At 37.5% G+C, this 18171-nt stretch overlaps 1 long non-coding RNA gene across 1 annotated transcript; it reads right to left on the bottom strand.

The window, feature by feature from the left end:
- Positions 1-1102: 1102 nt before the first annotated feature.
- On the bottom strand, positions 1103-15444 carry LOC107676075 (uncharacterized). Its single transcript, XR_001632685.1, has 3 exons — positions 15376-15444; positions 10779-10781; positions 1103-1113 (listed from the first exon to the last, which is right to left on the bottom strand). It is a non-coding gene; the product is annotated as an uncharacterized LOC107676075 (long non-coding RNA).
- Between the last annotated feature and the right edge of the window lie 2727 nt (positions 15445-18171).

The raw sequence follows: 18171 nt of genomic DNA on the forward strand, positions 1-18171 counted from the left end.
TAAAAGTATGTAAGAATAATATCCTGCTTATGGAAGTGTTATAAGCAATTCAAATCAAATAATTTTCTTGCACTGTAATTATAAGAATTAACCTTTCCTTAGTAACATTCTCATTATCTCCTATTGACTCCAGGTCTCTCATTTTATGCTATGCTGGCCGGCTTGTACTTATGACGAGAGGAAAATTGACAGGGAAAATGACAAGTGGCTTCAAGCTAGAGGATGCAGGTTTGTAAATAGAGAACTATCATTTTTCGCAGTGTGCTGCGGAACAGACCCTCAGTGAGCGGAGGAAACATGATCAAGGCAAACACCGGCCCACCGGCGCTCCGGATTGGGTTCTGTGCTCTCCACTGGTGGCAGGGAGGTATGATAACAGCTTCGTCCTGATCCCTATCGCTCCTGCTCTCCTCTATAATGGCGGTACAACAGATTTGTTGTCTGTACTGCGGTGGTATAGATAACAAACGACTGCAGTGTGTTTGTTGGTGGTCCAAGTCCGGTTCTTGACTGGTCCCTGGGCACATGCTAACCTACACTGCCCTAATAGTGGTAGAGAAATCTACCTGCCTTAAATGACTAATGGAGTTTAGATCAAAAATAGAAAATGCATGTGGCAGCCTAAAATCACATGACTAAAATATGGTCCATGGTCAATGTAACAGTTAAATTTGGGCTTGTTCCTCACAAAAATCTATTGTATGGATGTTCAGAAGAATTGCAATGTAGTGCATGTGTCTTGGGCTAGTGTTATTGTGTTTTACTTTGTCTTTTGTCTTTACTTTTTGGAGCTTGGCATCATAAATAACCATAAACAGTTGTTGTGGCAAAGAAAGCTGCCTAAGTTTTCCATTCTCCTCTGAGCAAATAATATGGAACAACATAAGAGTGAGTAAAGGGTGGCACAAATGTTATTTACAGTTAAACTATTTCTTTAAAAACTCAATGTATTTGAAGACAAAGTTTGTTGAATAAGTATTTTTAAATAATTTTTATTCAACAAAGAGTCTTGAGAAAATGCATCACTGTTTCCACATATTAAGCAAGACAACATATTAACATTTAAGGATAATGTGACACTGAAGACTGGAGTAATGACTGCTGAAAATTCAGCTTTGCATCACATATTTTAAATTACATTTTAAAATATTTCTAAATAGAAAACAGTTATTTTAAATTGTAATAATATTTCACAATAATACTGTTTTTACTGTATTTTTGATTAAATCAATGCAGCCTTGGTGAGCATAAGAGACTTATTTTAAAAACATGAACACATTTTTCTTACCCCAAACTTTTCAACAATAGCGAACATTTAAAACCAGGTCACACACAGAAGTTATTTCGTTCAGAATCACAATATTTACACCCCGTAATGCCTTGTTTGCAGACTAGCCGTGATTCCACAGATTGCTTCTAAACTTGGCATGATGTGCACTGTAAAAATGCTGAAATTTGATTTGATAAGAATTAGATTTATCCAGCTTATTGAATTCAAAGAAATGTGAATTCCTTAGACACACCACCACAAAACACATTCCCTAACATGTAGCCCAAACTAGTTGCTTTGAGCAATTTTGATGATTTCCTAAGAGCGCTCCTGGCATACATTGCAGCATGAATAAATTATGCAGTTACTGTTATTGTCAGACTCTGTTCCTTGTTTTGTGTGTGTTTTGCTCCCCATGTGCCTTCCTTGCCCTTATTTGGTCTTTCCTGTTTCCTGTTCCAATTATGTTTATTGATCCCAGGTGTTTCTCGTCATCCCCTCGTCATGTCCTGTATTTTAAGTACTCCAGCCCGCCGGCGGTTCCTCAGTCAAGCCCACCGACTGCGCCTTTCACCCCGAATCTAAAGGGGAATCTAAGGAGGAGAAGGTGCTTCAGTGTCTGCTCCATCCCCAGAGCTCGCACCAGTGTCGGCTCCAGCCCCAGAGCTCGCTCCAGTGTCGGCTCCAGCCCCAGAGCTCGCTCCAGTGTCGGCTCCAGCCCCTGAGTCCACTCCAGTGTCAGCTCCATCCCCTGAGTTTGCTCCAGTGCCAGCTCCACGAAAGCGCTTTGCTGTGCCTGCTCCTCCAGAGTGGGCTCCTGTCCCCGAGGGCTCCTGTCCCCGAGTTTGGCCCGGTGAGGGCTCCTGTCCCCGAGTTCCACAGTATCCACAGCCATATCACCCTGCAGCCCAAGACTGGTTGCCCACTGAAGCTAAGCAGGGTTGAGCCTAGTCAGTACCTGGATGGGAGACCTGGGAAAACTAGGTTGCTGCTGGAAGAGGTGTTAGTGAGACCAGCAGGGGGTGCTCACCCTGGGGTCTGTGTGGGTCCTAATGCCCCAGTATAGTGACGGGGAAAAGCACCCTCCTTCGGATGAGACATTAAACCGAGGTCCTGACTCTCTGTTGTCACTAAAAATCCCATGGCACTTCTCGTTAAGAATAGGGGTGTATCCCCGGTGTCCTAGCCAAATTCCCTCCACTGGCCCTTGTCAATCATGGTCTCCTAATAATCCCCATCCACTGAATTGGATCTATCTCTCTCTCCATTCCACCTGTAGCTGGTGTGTGGTGAGCACACTGGTGCCGTTGTCCTGTGGCTGCCGTCACATCATCCAGGTGGATGCTGCACACTGTCTTTCGGATGAGATGTTAAGCCGAGGTCCTGACTCCTGACAGCAATCTCAATGCGTCATGTTGATTTTTCCCCAACTGGTATTTTACAATGTGATGAATATTTTGATGCAGAAGTGAGCTGAAAGTCTTTATGAAACTGCCATAAATCACATCAAAGGTTATTTACTAAATTGATGAACTTTTGCTCACGAATAGCATATATTCCCAGAGTTCTCCAATGTTCTCCATGACATTTACATGTTTTTTTTTTTTTGCTGGAGTCCCAACTGGGCTCTGACTTGCACCTATCTGCAGCGGCAGCAGCTTGTCAACGTCACAGCTGAGCAGAACACAGAGGCCTAACGGAGCTCTGCTCCATGTCCTAACACTGTCTGTCCCTCCACCGAATGTGCCCGGCATATTCATTATTCAGTAGCCACAGCCACGCTCCGACAGCTCCACTAAAATGATTACCCTGACTCCTCAACTGGACTATTAATTTGAAAAACCTCTGCGAGGAATTCCTGTTAGCGTTATTGAAATCTGTCGGCATAGCTACTTCCTTGCAATCTCCGCTGTTAACTGTTAGCCTCTCTCCCTCCGGGGCAGTAAGTGGCTCTCTAGACCCGTATTGGATTCTTATTCCAGGTCGACTGAGTATAAACCCAACATATTTTATTCCCAGTGAATTTAGAGGTGTTATAATCTGCGAGCGTGATCATCTCTAATATACAGCATGATGAGATCCTATTTCCTTATATTTTCACAGCATGTTGTTTATTTGTTAATATTATCTTTTGCTTTAACATCAATTTGGTTCCTCTAGGGTTGTATTTGTCCTGTAAACAGTGTCTAAAAGCCTTTAGGTGCATATGTTTCAGTTTATTTGTCACTTAAAAAAGAATCATTACCACATTTCATAACATTGCACAGGAGCGCCGCTCAGAAAATGTTGCTGAATTCAGTCTCTCTTGTACCAATAATAAAAGCAAATTGTATTTTTTATGAATTACACAATATAACTGTAATAATATAATATAATTACACGAAAAGAGCTTATGGGTGAATCTCATAAAACATGACAAGAACATGGTCCAGGTCATATTTCATGCTTAAATCTTCTTTATAACAAGAATAAAAAAGAATACAAATAAATTCTTCTATTTTGCACAAAGACAACAAAGCTTATTTTTTTAGGATTATCACATTTGTAAAGAAATTTGAAATAATTTTCATAATTAAAATGTTATATTTTAAGTCACTCTATTTTAATCAAATAATAAACAATATGATAAATATCATTCTGTATGAATGCTTTACATCTTAAATAATATAAATAATAAAATTAACATTTTTGTGTATTACAATAATGGGATTTTTTTTCATTATAGACACAAATTTGACAAAAATTATACTCCTAAAAATAATCTTTATTTTCTTTATGCAAAATATCATTTATTTCTTCAGTTTGATTTGAAGGATGTGGCCTGGACATATTCTTGACAGGTTTGATGAGATTTACCCTTACATGAAGAGAGATTAAACTCGCTCATCTCTTTCTCTCCCTTTATCTTCTGGTTGTCTCTCTCTTAAACCCATTTATCGCTCTCTTTTTATTCCCAGTGCGTTGTTAAAACAGGCCCACAGAACAAGCTATTGTTTGAAATGACCTCTGAGCATAATGAGAGCTCATATGCTAATGGTGCTTATCATTTCTGTTAGTACCCTGCAGACAGTTACAATTAAGTACACAGTCAATGCTGTTTCCATTACAGGGAATGTTACTGGTAATGCATAAACATTATGTAAATCCACACATAGTCATTCAGTTTGTCTCCCTTTCACGAATTTCAATCTAGGCTTCCATAATTACTGTTAATTTTGGAGTGTATATACAACTGATGTTGAGTTTATTTTCCAAAATGAAATGAATTTCTGGACAATTTTAAACTCGAAGCTACTTTAGGAATCAGAATTAGTTATTAACCCCTCTTAAGCACAATCCAAAAATGACATGACATAAAAAATGAAATGCCTGCAGCTCTTGAACCCTTTGGACTACAGGTACAATCCTCGTCTCCTTTGAAAGCAGATAGAAATTTTATTGTCACAGAGTTACTAGTAGTACATGAACAGTTTAGGAGAAGCTTGAATAGTCTGAATTTTATTTATTTATTTTATTTAACACAATGGAAGCTAAAAGGTAAAGATTGAAATCATTGCAGATCATTTTTATCATGTTGTGGCTGATATCCAAAAAATGGCTGGTATTAAAATTATATACTATTTTGTAAATAATTAAATAAATACATACATACATACATTTTTGCGTAAGTGTATTTAGGCATTATAATATACAATGCCTAAATACAAAATTATTACAGATAATTATTATCATGTTATGGCTGATATCTGATAAATGACTGTTATTAAAATTATATAAAATTTTGTCTTTTGAAATAAAATAAAATAAAGTACATTTTTTGTGAAAGTGTATTTAGGCGTTAAAATGTACTGAATGAAAAATATAAATATTACATTTGCTAAAGACTTAACATTTAATTTGTTGATAAATTACTGAACTACTTTAATCTTAACTGAAGGTGAGTGTTATTACAGTAAAGCTAATCTAAATGTAAACAAATGAGTATATCAATATACAATATCAATATCAGTATGAATTTAAAAAAATTCTAATAACAGCCAATATCTGATATGGTACCGATGTTTTGAATAACTAAGCATTATCATTGCATTCAAGCATTTCACTGCCTCTTTGAATTTAATCCCACATTGCAGTCAGGATAAAATTTGGATTGTTATATGTCCAATAGGTTTGACCCCCAGGTGCAAAGACCCCTATGATGCCTAGTTTCCCCCTTCTTCACTGTGTTTATCTATATGCTCTTGTCTTTTCCTCACTCTTTATCTGTTATTTAATATGTTTTCTAATCAGTCCTTGAGGATGTAATATTCTGTTCTGTGCCTCAGTGAGAAGATTGAATTGCATTATGATTTGATTGTTTTTTCTTCTAAGTAGGCAGGATTTTGTTATTGAATAACCCTTATGCCAGCATATCAGTGGAACGAAGAAAGATTACACTGAATTTGTGTTATATTTCACTCACATTCTCTCTCCCTCTGACTGTTTATATCTGTATTGTTCCATCCATTTTAGTGTGCATGGGCTTTCCCCAAAAGGATAACTTGGAAACTTTGAGGTCCATTGAGCGGCCAGTGTTAGATAATCAATCAATGCAGCCCACGTCCCCCAAATGAGCGCTCTGGTGTCATTGATGTGGAACGACATGGTCTGAATTCACCATTAAGATTCCAGGGAGAAATGAGTTCATCTTCACTGGTGCTCATGCATACGAGAACATAACACTTAAAACATAACACCCGGATATTAATGAGGGACATACGACTCCCTTAATGGGAGACACTGCAGGCAAAAAAACAACCTGTCAAATTTGAGATTTTGGGCTTTTTGGTTTTTCTTAAAGTGTTTTTTCAGACTAGTGGAAAGAAAACATCCAAAAGACACTGTTAAGCGTTTCTTTTATAGCACTTTATCTATTTGTGTCAATAGATTTAAATTACAATGCATATTTTTAAAGGCCGTTTTCTCAAAATGAGTTTTTTCTCCAACACTGAGCCATAAATCTCCACTTCAGTAGCACTTCCACACACCAAACTTTACATTTTTATTCCTGTCTATATCCTGAAGGTTTTTACAGAGGGATTTGTTCATATATAATTTGCTTGATTATATACAACATTTTATTGACCCCAAAATTGTGAAAATATAGTGTTTTCTGTCCGTTCTAAGCATTTTCTGAATTATGGAGTGACAAAAATGAGATACCCAAAATTCATTTTGGGCTTTTTGGTTTTTCTTAAAGTGTTTTTTTCACACTAGTGGAAAGAAAACGTCCAAAAGACACTGTTAAGTGTTTCTTTTATAGCACTTTACCTATTTGTGTCAATAGCTTTCAGTTGCAATGCATATTTTTAAAGGCCGTTTTCTCAAAATGAGTTTTTTCTCCAACACTGAGCCATAAATCTCCACTTCAGTAGCACTTACACACACCAAACTTTACATTTTTATTCCTGTCCATATTCTGAAGGTTTTTACAGAGGGATTTGTTCATATATAATTTGCTTGATTATATACAACATTTTATTGACCCCAAAATTGTGAAAATATAGTGTTTTCTGTCCGTTCTAAGCATTTTCTGAATTATGGAGTGACAAAAATGAGACACCCAAAATTCCCTCTGTAAAAACTTTTGACTCTAATATGTCAAAAAAATTAAACAATAATTTTGAAACTGACATAATCCAGTGTTTAGATTTTTGTACTAGAAATGTATGCAAATTAGTGCATATTTAATTAAATAATGACTTATTTGCATATTTAAACCTAACATTTTAGAAAACTTGTAATACAAAAAAAGTTTGCAATTATCAATGTAATCAATCAGCTGGGTATGTAAGGTGATAACTATTAGTTTTTTTTTTTTTTACCCTATTCACCTGCAGTGTCTCGCCTTAAAGTGATAAAGATTCTCATAAAGTGATTATGCAGCACTTACTTATGCCCAAGCCCAGACATAATCTGCTGACTTTTATCACATTTATCACACTGATTTTAGGGGGAAATCATGTCAAACTGAGCTGAGAGCACTATACGCTTAGTGACAGCTGAAAGCATTATCAAAATATTGAATAATACTTCATGAACACTCTGGATGTGGAGTGAAAGTCTATTCAGTTCTGTGGAAATCTAGGGCACATGTTTCATCATATGATCAAGGTACTTGTGAACTTGCACTTGTGGACAGAGAAAATAAGATCCAGATATCTATATTATTTCTTGTCCACTATACAGAAACCAGGGCTATCGGGAGAATCCCTTTGTTTCTGATTTGAATGTTGTCTTTCTCCATCCTGGCTTTTGAATGTCTGTCTGTACGAGGCAGCTGGTTGTTCGGCTGGTGTCAGTTACTGTCTGTGTACTCAGTGAAAATGGTATTTGTACTGACTGCAAAAGAGAATATGGTGACTCAGTGTGGGGGGAAAATGGTTTGATGAAAATCATTTGATGAACCGAGTCCATGTTCCTCTTGTTTTAGAGTTTCGTTTTAGGTGAAATGCATGCTGAAGAAACAATCATTTTCAGCTTAATTTATCTTACATCCCAGTGTTTTGAAATATTCAGCTGTGCGCATAACAAACAAGAAACCACAATCCACATTTGTTCCGAAACAGATGCAGACAGATTTTAGTCAGTGTTGCCATGTCCTCTTATTATAAGCTGCTTTAAGTTTGTTTTCTCACTAAGTTGCTTATAAATATGGGTAGTTACAATATTTGAATGATTTATTTCCAGAATACAGTCTTATATCTTCTCTCCTTTGCACAATAAAGTGAGACCAACCACTGATTACAGCTATCAAATCTTCCCACCTGATATATTATGTCATTATTAATTGCTTTTCCTCCCACGTTTCTCCCAGTAACACACAATTTTGCACCTTTCCTTATAGGTGTATGCACACATTTGCACTTAAAGGGATAGTTAACCCAAAATGAAAATTCTGTCATCATTTACTCACCCTCAAGTTGATCCAAACCTGTATGAGTTAGTTTTTTTTTTTTTTTTTCTGAACACAAAAGAAGATATTTTGAAGAATGTGGGTAACAGTTGCTGGTCCCTATTGACTTCCACAGTATTTTTTTATACTTTGTAAATGATTGCAGATTTTTCATTTTTGGGTGAACTATACATTTAAAGGGGTCATATGATGCGATTTCAATTTTTCCTTTCTCTTTGAAGTGTTACAAGCTCTTGGTGCAGCTTCGTCATGCCTGGAGCTGATCCGTGCTGGTCGCTGAGGAAATACATCAACTTTGCGATGTGGATCGCCAGATCGGCTTTCACCGTAGACGAAGCAGAGTCCAGCCCGGAGTCGCCACATGTGGTTGCCGCAAGCCCGCCGGCCACGCCGTTCTCTATGTATCAATTGATTTAGATGGCAAGTTGTACAGTGTATGTGAAACGTTAATTTTGTAAAAAGGATATCATTATTCAGGATATCATTAGCAATTTAGATGAGTAATTATTTATTTTTTTTATAAAATTTCAAAAAGGTGGTTTTTGCAGCGATGCCATAGAAGAACCATTTTGGTTACACAGAGAATCTTTCAGCGAACAGTTCTTAAAAGAACCATTTTTTTTTCTTCGTCTGAAAAGCATTTTAATAAAATAAAGAACCCTTTTCCTCTGTAAATAACCTTGTGTGCATCGGAAAGCTTCCATAGATGTTAAAAGTTCCTCATGAAACCATCGATATCAATAAAGAACTTTCATTTTTAAAAGTGTTGAAAAGATACTACTTTGCAGCATGTTAAAATGTAGCCCTTTTTAATGCATTTTATTTTACATTTATTTATTACATTTTATTTTTTTATGAATAAATCTGATCAGTTATATCCCTTAATAAAATCCCTTAAAATCCTAATGGACTTATTTCACACTTATTTTTTTAAACCAGGTTGCTCTTTTTTCTTGCAAGATCCGGCAACGCAGATTTTAGAGGCTGTGAAGGAGAGACAATGCAGAAGTCGTGTCCTGTCCCTGAGAGGGACATGTTCGTGCTGCCTCTGCATCCCATAAGAGTTCCCTGCTCTGAATTATTGAGAGGAAGACCTGGGCAATCCATCACAAGAGAGGATGCATGAAGACGCCTGTCATAGCCGGTGGAAGGGGGTGGGGGACGTGTGAAGAGTCACCTCACGGCTCATCAACACGTTACTGAGAAACATCTTCACTCCCTTCTTTCGGCAGGGCCAGGAACCATCAAAATCAACCCCTCTGATTGAAATGACTCGATCTATTCAGGGACTCTCTATTGCTGGACCTCTTCACTAGGCGGGCCAGTGTTTGAAAAACAACATAATTCAAAGTATTTCAGTGCTTCTTTTAAGAAGTAATTAGTCACACTACAAGGTGCTAACAAAAAGTAGTCAATGACTTTGCAGCTATTGAAAGAGGACAACTCGTAATCAGCATATTGCACTGTTGAAAAAACATTGAGGGCTTTTAATGAATGAATCTTTGTTGGGGTGACGTTAATTGATGGACGTTAAGTGGATTATTGTGATGTTTTTATCAGCTGTTTGGACTCTCATTCTGACGGCACCCATTCACTGCAGAGGATCCATTGATGAGCAAGTGATGTAATGCTAAATTTCTCCAAATCTGTTTCAATGAAGAAACAAACTCATCTATATCTTGGATGGCCTGAGGATGAGTACATTTCCAGCATATTTTAATTTGGGGTGAACCATTCCTTGCAGTACAGTTTTGATTAAATAGCAACCATTTAGCATTTTGGTTGCTACATGTTTGAAAAAGTAGATTGTATATGAAAAAAGTTCAGCTTTAATGGCCAAATCTGTAGCTAAATGATTTGCTGCTTTTGAATTACTTGTTCTCCAGCACTGGGCAGCTCATTGTTTGCAAGCATTTGCATAACTGAAGGTTGTGTTTGATTTTTATTTTAAGGCAGATGAATCTGTACACTCAAATCAGACTTTCCATGGAAAAGATGCACCCACCCTTTCTGAAATTATTGTTTTCATACTTACAAATCTTCTCCAGATTATAGTTTTTGGGAATTGAGGATGAAGATTAATCTCAGCATTTCATTTATTTGTGGATTGCATGCATCATTTGATTGCGCTCATCCATCCTGGCAGAGCAAGCCCTGGACACAGTAAGGGAAAAGGTGTGTTATGGAAGAGTATGGCACAGCTTTGTAAAATCATGGACAGTAGATAAAACGAGAGGTGCATCATAAATAATGTGCCCATTTCTAGTCTTTCCATGTCTGCTTCTTCTATAAGATTTAAATTTGAAATAAACTGGAATGCAGGATGTAGAGCAAACAGTGTTCCATTATGGCACCAACCAGTCCATCATACCATTATTGGTCCATTATGCCATCAAACAGGATAATAACTGATAAAAACCCACATACACATTACTGCTGTCAGTGTATGGTAGGCAGATCCCATAGTGTTCCTGAACTCAGGTAAATACAAACTCTTATTTTGCTAGTTTCTACATACGCAGCTTCCATGATTTGGATCCAATGATTTGGAACATTCTGAATAGAAAACAATATCATGTGTCTTATAAAATAGGGCTCTGAACATGACGTTCACAGAATTACAATTTATTGTAGTAGAGTTTGGTGTTAGCATGTTGCTAAGCTAATAAAACAACACTTTAATACTGTAAGTAAAAATACTTTTCCACATACTTTTCCACATGATATTTTATAAATCATTCTAATATGCTGATTTGCTGCTCAAAAAACATTTCTTCTTATATCAATGATGAAACCAGTTGTGCTGCTTCATATTTTTGTGGAAACCTTTTTTTTTTCCAAGATTCTTTGATGACTCAAAAGTTTTCAAGCATTTTACTGAGCTTGTAGCAATGCCGTGTACAGGTGTCTTCTCCGCAAAAGACACATGCCTTAGAGTATGACCAAAAAATAATATCAAAGTTAATATTATAATCTTAAAATGTATGTAGATGGGTCAACTGATTTTCATAAAGAGCCACCATATTCTCACAATGGACTTTTTTTTTATCAATCTTTTGTCCTGCTGCAGATGAACTATGCAGACCTAATGGGAATAATGGGAGTTGAAATGTGCAAATCAGTATGTCACTGCACTTTGGCCTTATTTGTCCTAATTACCTTAGGCTAATTCACAGTGTCTTGCTTTAAATGGTTTCCAAATGAAGCCGGGAGGAATCTTGTGGCGCTAACAATATGCTCGCGATAGAGGATCCGTGGTGAATTACCTCACTGCCTGCTGCTTCAGATTGCTGCTGCGAGATAAAACTGCTCCTTAATTGCTGGTTTAGGATCAGCTTCTCGTACACAAACTCAAATCTAATATGTGCTATAAGTGGCTTTCTAAACTACTGAATTAGACAGTTTTCCCCTCCAAAAACATGACGTTTTTTTGCAGCTATAGAAGAGCAATAAAGAACCAATAAAGAATCTTTATTTTTAAGAGTGTTGAAAAGATATTACGATTTATTTAATTGGAAAGGTTCCACACTTATAAAAATAAAGGTTCTTTATTGGCATCAATGGTTCTATGAAGAACCTTTAACATCCATGGAACCTTTTCATTGCACAAATGGTTCATTATAATGGAAAAAGATTCTTTAGATTATGAAATGTTCTTCACACTAAGAAAAAAAATTGATCTTTTAAGAACTGTTCGCTGAAAGGGTCTTTGGGAAACCAAAGATGCCAATAAAGAAGATTATCTTTATATTTCAATGTAAATCATAACCTATCCCAAACGACGCTATTTGAAAAGCAGAAAATATGCATCATCACCAGCCTTGTTGCTAACTGCACAGATTCACATCTGCTCATTTGTGAGCCAGTCCTGGTGTAACGTATAAGAGATGTTGCTGGCAATGCCATTGAAAGCTAATGACTAGCCTAGAGTATCTGCTCGTTTTGAAGTCATAATTAGGCTGTGAATGTGATGGAGGCTGATCCCACTTGGAGGTGCTGGCATGCTAGTGTCCACACAGCTCGCTTTCTCTACAGCTCACAGAGCCAGACGTCCTGCCTTGCCCTCGCTATGCCAAAGGACAGATTGTGGAAAGTGACGACAGATGCCTCTCAGTAAGTGCGTGATAGAGTTAGAGCGTTTACACAAGAGAAAGACTGTGTTACACTTGTGTATATGGTCAGAATAGTAATTCTGAATAGTAAAACCGCACTTCGATTCGTTCAGAAACAATGCTTCTTTCAGGAGCTAAATACTGATACTTTGTGTTTGATCGGACACGCGCAGCAATCGGCCCTGCGTTGGATTTGTTTTGAACTGGCTTTGTAATTCTATGTGATGTTCAGAATGGAAAATTAGCTTACTACTTGCTGAATAAGTAATGAGTAGAAAAATGTTTCAAGAGTACGCTTCAATGGTGTCAAGTGAATGTCATCCAATTATCATGTTGGAAATAAATAAAATTACTTTGCATTTTTAAATTCATTTTGTGAAAAAAAGTACGACAGGTAGTAGGCTATTATACATTTCTGCATTAGTTGAGCATTAGACACCTCTTTTATAAAGAATTAATTGTATTTTGAATGATCAATAGAAAATATAAACATCTATTGTTTAGCATAGACTACTTACTCGTTGTGATTCAGTGGAGCAATTTGGTCCAAATAAACTGGGCACTGAATTGATCCATCTTTCAAGAGCAAGCGTTTTGTGAATCTCGCGTTGAACTCCCTGAGATTAGAGAAGCAGTTGTCAGTAAAATGACGGGAACACAAAAAAGATTGGGGTTGTACTGCTGTATCGTTGAAAAAAATGAATGTCAACCACTGATTCTTTGCAGCCTCATCATTCGGAAATGAAAATAAAACAAATTTACTTTCACAGAGTAGGACACAGCGTCTTCTCGACATGATAGATGCGTTCCAAATGACGCACTATACACTAGGCACACTGTGTACTTATGCACTATGTGCTCAACCATGTAGAGTATGAATTATATAAGGTTATTTTGTCATTCATAATCGGAGTCTGATAGCCCCACCCCCTTCGCTACGTAATTAAAGTTGCGACAGTTGAGTGCATGAACCCTGCGTTCCATTCGGAAGGGCTCATCCCTATACCCTAATCCCTTCAAAGAGTTTACCCTCCGGAGTGAGAGCTTCGAAGGGAAAAAGGGTGTAGGGGTTTTTTTTTGGAACGCACTTCTGCGTCATCTTAACGAGACAATCGAGGCAACTTCATCACACATTGTGTATGCTGGTTAACCCCCAAACGTCTTTTATGTTAAATAGAATGTATATTTGGATATGTATTGTAATGTAATATGTATTTGTAATGCATATTGTGTCTATGTATTTGAAGCATTTGAATGGACTGATAAAGGTAGCTGTAAAGTATTTTTGCTGAAGTACAAAACAACGTTTTGACCATAATAATGTACCAAATCTAACTCGTATAAATATTACTGAAAAATACTTTACATACATTTATACCATATACATTATACATAGACGCCAAACAACTTCCCTGTGCAAAGGATCATGGGAGCCCGAAGTGTCCATCAGTTGTCCCCTCCTAAATCCTTCATTCCATAGGGCCCATTGAAGTGGCCAGTTTTGAGCACTTCGGTTTGGAACGACCTTCCAGTATGGCGGCCATGATTGTTTTCACTCCGAAGTGCCCTTCGGAGGGCGATATATCCCGTTTGGAACGCACCATAAGTGTCCAACATTCCACACTTTGGCCCTTTCCCAAATGGCACATTGATTCAGATTGACAGTGATCAGTGATTCAGAGTCGATTCTTTATTTTGGAGACAATAACTTTATTTACCGGGCACTGTCGGCTTCACAACTTTGCAGAAAAACAATATTCTAAATGGAATAATAGGGGCACTTTAAAATATTTGTATACTTTTGCAAAAGTATTGTATTCCCCGAGAGACTTTGCGTTCACTTGCAATTATGAGTTACAGAACATTAAAAAAGATTAAGTGAATAAAAAGAAAGCAAGAGTGAATATATGATGAATGACAAAAAAACTGAATAATGAAAATGCACATGTTTCTAGGCCAAACAAGAGTTCAGCACAAGTGAATGCTGGTGAAGAGATTGTCCACTCAAATGTGGCTTAAAAGGGTCCTGAGCTGTATTGTATGGAAGAATCTCTTAAGGGCTGTTTCATTTTTTCTTGCCTTTAAAAAAAGAAGACATCTCAAATCCATTGTCTAAAACTTGGAGGCCTAGAATCCGTCCACCTCAGTTAAAACAATAGTTTAGCTATAGCATGATAAAAGTAGGGTACAGATTTGTCAATTTATATGAATCAGGAGTTATTCCGAAAATATCAGCAGACTGGAAAATGCTGTTAATTTTATTTGCTTATAGCCCATAATCGCTGACTGATGAAAAGGTCAATGCAAAGAAAAAAAACAACTTTTTAATATTCAGATCACATTGTGTCAGATAGAACAGCAATGATGTCATATCCTCAGGTGTTGAGCCTCTTTTCATCACAGGACATTAGTATTCCTGCAGCAGCGAGCAGTGATTGTGATCGCTGTCGGGGTATATCTGTTTGTCTCAATGAGAAAGTAGCACAGCGAAAGTGACTTCACCGAAGGAGAGCGGAGAAGGATGAAAATTCCATAAGGATCCTTGAGCGTGACTCTCAGCCACCCACACTGCCAGGCGTGGGAGGCAGAGGTAATTCTCCTGTGCCAGACATACGCAGAGAGCCGTGTTGATGGCAGTATTGCTACAGAACACCAAATACCACTGCGCTCCTTTTTTGGATGTTCCCTGTACTTATTATAGAGTTTTCAGAGATAATATGCCCCTTGGTGCGAGTATTATCTGGTTTCTTTTTGCTTGTAGTGCTTTGTGTTTTCATAACGCAGCTCTCGACTGAAGCGAAAACTGTAATGGTTTAGTAAAACTTACACTAATTTCCGGAGGGAAATAAGTATGTTTAATCAAAACCTAATGAGATTTTTTTTTTCAAGAATCTATTAAAGTATATTGTTCAATAAACGGCTCACTCACACACGAAGCTTTTCGAAACATTGAATCAATTGAACCAATTTGCCTCATAGTGATTCACTGTTTCGAAGCGCTCAGACAGAACAGTGTAAATGTAACTAAATCTCGGCACAAACATGCATAAAAAACACCCTTTACAAACCAATTGCAGATGTTTTATTGAAAATGTAATCTGTTAAATGCAATTCATCTAATACCATTAAATATGAAATATCTATAATAAGTGCTTTTTTTTAAATTATATGGCTTTGCTATGTTGATTCGTGTTTTATTATGGACCGGTTACAGTCGCTTCCTTTTTGCTTGCAAACTCTTTTCAGTTCGAGGTTCAGTTGTGGCTTCACTGCATATCAGCCTGACCTTCTTTCCTTTTTTTACGGATATGACGTAAACATGCACGGATGAATGATGAAATTATACAGTTTGCCGGGAAATCTGTCCGACAACTTTAAAATTTTAACAATTATTACAGGCTTACCACTTTTTGGAATCAAAAATACAGTGCGAAAAGACATGAGACGGTGAAAACATTGTAAAAACCGTGGGTCTTATTCACTAACAGTGCTTTCAAATGCATTCATATTTGTAACTGTTTTACACAGAAATCATCAATATGTTTGTGCTTATTCCAAATTATTTTATAAATTGAGCTACAATAAATGTGTAAAGAGAATGATTTTATATATATTATACTCTATAATATTGTTGAAATATTAACATGATAAAACAATATAATATTTCTGTAGCTTGAGCTAGGATTTGTTCAACATAGAAAATGCAACCGATCATGAGTAGTCTATGCCTATGTAAGGGGGTTTTGTGAATGACACGTTTAGCTTTAATCCGAAATCTTGTCCTGCATCTTTAGAAACATAGTGACTATCACTGTGTTCTATTCTGAAGGGCTCAACTCTATGCCCTAATCCCTTTGAAGGGTTTATACTCCAGTGTGTGGGCTTTAAAGGGATGAAGGGTGTAGGGAACCAGAACGCACATCTGCGTCATCTTCCCGAGCCAATTAAGGAGGGGCCATCTTTGCACAATTAAACCAGCGCAAAGATTCATAGGAGCTAAGTGTCCATCTGTTGTGCCCTTCAAATTCCAAAGGGCCCTTTGAAGTGCCCAGTTTCAAGCACTTTGAAACGACCCTTCAATATGGCCCTTCAGAGGCGGATTTATCTCATGCAGCATATCATGATTTATAAGCTATATTGCTATGGAGGCCCTTATATGGAGATGGTTTGGGCGTGTCTTATGCTAATCACTAACAACAAGCTTACACACCCTCATTTAGAATAAACTGAATATCAACATGATGGCTGAATTTTCTTTTTCCCTTTATTATCTGTCATTGTTTAATACTCCGCTGACTTTCACACGACACAAGCATAAATCATTATAAGCATTCCAGGACATATTGCCCATAGTTAATCTAAAAAGGCAATTTGGCAATGTATTCAGGCGTATCATACTGTTATAGGATTATTCAGACCAGCCTCAGCATTTGGTCAATATCCACATGACAAATATCATCTTCCTTCTGCAGCCTTAATTTACGCCTTTTTTCACCTCGGATGAACATTTCCGTTGATGTGCTGCTGGTCTGTTGAGGAGAACAAATTCTGGCCATGCCGATGTCGGATGGCTTCTGCGGGATAGATATTACTGTGTGTGTCACAATCTGTAATTACTCGTGGACAGGATCTGAATTGATCCGCTGGTTTAATTCCGAGGGCTGTGACCACCATGTCACTCGGGTGGGGTTCAATTCTATCTTTCAGAAATTCACTTGCTTTTGTCTAGACTCCATGCTCCAGTGAGAATGAAAAGGGCAGAGGATGAGTAAAACGAAAATCTGACTCACTAGTTTATTAAACCATTTTCTACAGATCCACAGGGGAAAATGAGGACAGAAGAGGAAGTAAAAGAGGAAGGGGAGGGGCTAATCTGAGTCCACTAAAAGAGCAGACAGATGCTCTAATCCCATTCACAAGGAATGATGACATTGATAAACTGTTAGCCTGTGGTGATCCTTTGAAATGAGGAGACAAATCCCTGTTTTGGATTGGGTTTTATTTATTCCAATGTTTCAATTCCATTTGGTGTTTTGGGATTAAAAGCATATGAAATACCATTTTACCTTATAATATGTGGTCTGCTACATCATTTTGAGTCGCTTGACCCATTTTAAATTGCGTGCACTAAAGTAAAAAGTGTCATCTTTCTGATTAATATGCTTCTACTTCAAACTGTTGCTGAGATGTTAACATTTCAATGTTGCTATAGACTTTTCTTTATATCACATATATCAACAAACACCATTTAATTTGGTTGCCTACTACTGGCTAAATGTTTCAACCTGTTGAACAGACTACAAATCGTCCTTACCCACATACTTCGATCAAAATCAAACCGTGTTTGCTAATTTAGACCAGAGGAGAACTGATCACCTGACTGAGCCTGGTTTCTTCCAAGGTTTTTTTCTCCTTATCTGTCACCTGATTGAGTTTGGGTTCCCTGCCACTGTTGCCTTTGGCTTGCTTGGGGTTTAAAAGACACTTAAAGGGATAGTTCATCCAAAAATGAAAATTTGATGTTTATCTGCTTACCCCCAGGGCATCCAAGATGTAGGTGACTTTGTTTCTTCAGTAGAACACAAATTATGATTTTTAAGTCCAACTGTTGCAGTCTAGTTGCAGTGCCAGAAACCGAACAGTATTTATATCATTTTTTACCTCTGATTCACCGCAATGTCCAACTTCCTTGAGCGCGCGCACGGCATCCGATGCGCTTGGTGTGTACGCGCTCTGGCGTAGTTTACGTTAATGGGTGTGTTGATATCCAGCCGAAGAGCAATCAACCATAACTTCAGGCGAGCAGGCTCAGAAGTTGGGAATACGTGGAAAGT

This window comes from Sinocyclocheilus anshuiensis, unplaced genomic scaffold (assembly GCF_001515605.1).
Source record: "Sinocyclocheilus anshuiensis isolate Anshui unplaced genomic scaffold, SAMN03320099.WGS_v1.1 scaffold1932, whole genome shotgun sequence".
NCBI lineage: Eukaryota > Metazoa > Chordata > Actinopteri > Cypriniformes > Cyprinidae > Sinocyclocheilus > Sinocyclocheilus anshuiensis.